Genomic DNA, 2,601 nt, shown 5'->3' on the forward strand with positions numbered 1-2,601 from the left:
GGTGTCTCCTCCACTGTCTTGAGACCCTCTCGTATCTCAATTACTCCCTAGCTTACACAAAGTAGAGAAAACCTAGGAGCCTTCACTTCACGTGACTGGCTAATCTCACATAACATAAGGTTCTCCAAGTCCTCCCATTTTATTTTTAGTTTTGAAACCAGGTCTCACTAAGTTGTGGGGGGTCTTGCTAAGTTGCTGAGGCCAGCCACAAACTTGTGATCCTCCTGTCTCGGCCTCCCAAATGCAAGAATTACAGGTGTGAGCCGCCACTTCAGGCCAAATCTCCCTATTTCTAAAGACTCCAGTCACATTGGCTAGGGGTATACCCTAAGAATCTAATTTCAACTTGGTAAGGCCCCTACCTCCAAAAATAGCCACACTGTGGGGCCTGATGGGTTAGTCCTTCAACACATAAATCTGGGGAACACGACTTAATTCATAACACCCCACACCTCTGATCTTCACCTTAAAAGTGACCTCGTGCTAGACATTGTCTTGTTTTTCCTTCAAGTCCTGGCAGCACCCACTCTGGGAACACAGCTCTCTGGATACGGCCAGCCCTGATGAATAAGGCACAAATAATCTACCTGGGTAAGACAGCTTTTATCTACAAATGGCAGGTGAAGCCAGGCGTGGTGGCGCACCCTTGTAATACCAGTACTTGGGAAGCTGAAACAGGAGGTTCACAGGTTTGGGGACAGCCTTGGCTACTTAGTGAGGCCCTGTTTCAAAATAAAGAATTTTAAAAACTGGGGCTGGGAATGTAGCTTGGAGGTAGAATGCCCCTGGGTTCAGTCCGTAGTAGTGCAATAAATTAATTAATTAATTAAAAATAAAATGGCGGGTGGATAAAAGCTTTGGTAACAATTTTCTGGTGTGATTACTGACATTCAGCTGAAAGCAGTTTTGACGTGTGGCAAATGATCTACGTCGGGACAGCATTTCCCAGTCTCCTGAAGGCGGACTAGCACGCTGACCAGATGGTCCAGTGCCTTCAGCTGATGGAGTGCCAGAGGACGATGCAGAGACCCGAAACCGCGGGAACAAGATGGCCGCCACCCCGCGTGTGCCGTGGGCTGGCAGGGGAGGTGGACGGCAAGGTTCTTCATGCCGCTTTCATTCCTTTGGGAGACATCACAGATATTCAGATTCCTCTAGATTATTTAAACAGGATGCTGCCGCAGCTATCGACAACACAAATGAACCTGAGCTCTTTGGACAAACAATTCGTGTCAATTTGGCAAAACCGAGAACTAAGGAGGGCTCTTCCCGACCAGTCTGGTCAGATGATGGCTGGCTGGTTGAAGGAGTTTTCTGGGAAGACTCTTGAAGAGAATAAAGAGGAAGAAGGCTCAGAGCCTCCTAAAGCAGAAACCCAGGAGGGAGAGCCCCCTGCAAGGCAGGCCCGGTCAAACCCGCAGGTATCCATGGACATCACGATTGGGAACGAGCCGGCCGGCCGCATCCAGATGCTCCTGCACTCCGACGCCGTGCCCGTGACGGCAGAGAATGTCCGCTGCCTGTGCACCCACGAGAAGGGCTCTGGCTCCCACAGGGCGGCTTCCACTGCATTGTCCCCAGTTTATGTGCCGGGGCGGCGATTTCACAAACCACAACGGCACTGGGGGCAAGTCCATCGACGGGAAGAAGTTTGATGATGAGAACTCTATGCTCAAACACAAGGGACCAGGCCTCCTCTCCATGGCCAACTCTGGCCCGAACACCAGCGGCCCTCAGTTCTTCCTGACCTACGACAAGACAGACTGGCTGGACGGCTGGCACGTGGTGTTTGGGGAGGTCACCGAAGGTCTGGATGTCCCGCGGCAGATCGAGGCCCAGGGCAGCAAGGACGGGGCGCCAAAGCGGAAGGTGATCATCTCCAACTGTGGGGAGGACATGTGAGGCCCTCCTCCCTGCCTGTCTGCCCCTGCCCTCGTGCCAGGAAGGGGCTCGGCAGCCAGGGAGTCCTGTGTGAGGCCAGCGGCAGCACTCGTGGCTGGACCTTCCTCAGGGTCCTCCTCTGGGCTGGTTCCAAGCATGGCTGTGGGCATGGAGCCAGCGCAGGTGCCACCGCCCCACCATGCACAGCCACGCCTGGCCGCTGCCCTTCCCACCTGCTGCTGCTGCCAGTGCGGGGCCTCCCGGGACTCCTGGCTGGGTTCTGTGCCCAAATAAACCCTGGTGTCTTATATCACTACCTCCCACGAGTTGCTAGCAGTTGTCAGAAACTACATCTATGGCTCAGCTATCCCATGAGGCAGGCAGGTGGACAGGCCTAGCACCTACCCCACAGCTTCCGTTCCTCCCTTGGGCCAGTTCTCTTAGCTCCTAGGTGATAAGTCTTCACACCAGGTGTCCTTGTCAGACCATGTCAGCAAAGTCAAAATCAAAGGCAGCGAAACATTTTCTGTCTTCTCTTGGTCACGGTGGCACATGCCTACCAGCCCAGCTACTTGGGAGGCTGAGGCGGAGGATCACACATTCCAGGCCTAGCTGAACAACTTACTGAAGTCCTGTTTGAAAAAACGGGGCTGAGCACGTAGCTCCGTGGTAAAGCGTCCCTGCTTTCAGTCCTCGGTACCGTAAGTCTCTTTCTTTACT

The 2,601-nt window shown here is 53.5% G+C and overlaps 1 pseudogene across 1 annotated transcript; it reads left to right on the top strand.

Annotated features, from left to right (window-relative positions):
- The first annotated feature begins 980 nt into the window (after nt 1–980).
- On the top strand, nt 981–1,902 carry LOC308263420 (peptidyl-prolyl cis-trans isomerase E-like; annotated as a pseudogene). Its single transcript has one exon. The product of its transcript is annotated as a peptidyl-prolyl cis-trans isomerase E-like (transcript).
- Nucleotides 1,903–2,601: the final 699 nt, after the last annotated feature.

The sequence above is a fragment of the Muscardinus avellanarius genome (assembly GCF_963383645.1).
Source record: "Muscardinus avellanarius genome assembly, chromosome: 5".
Classification (NCBI taxonomy): Eukaryota; Metazoa; Chordata; class Mammalia; order Rodentia; family Gliridae; genus Muscardinus; species Muscardinus avellanarius.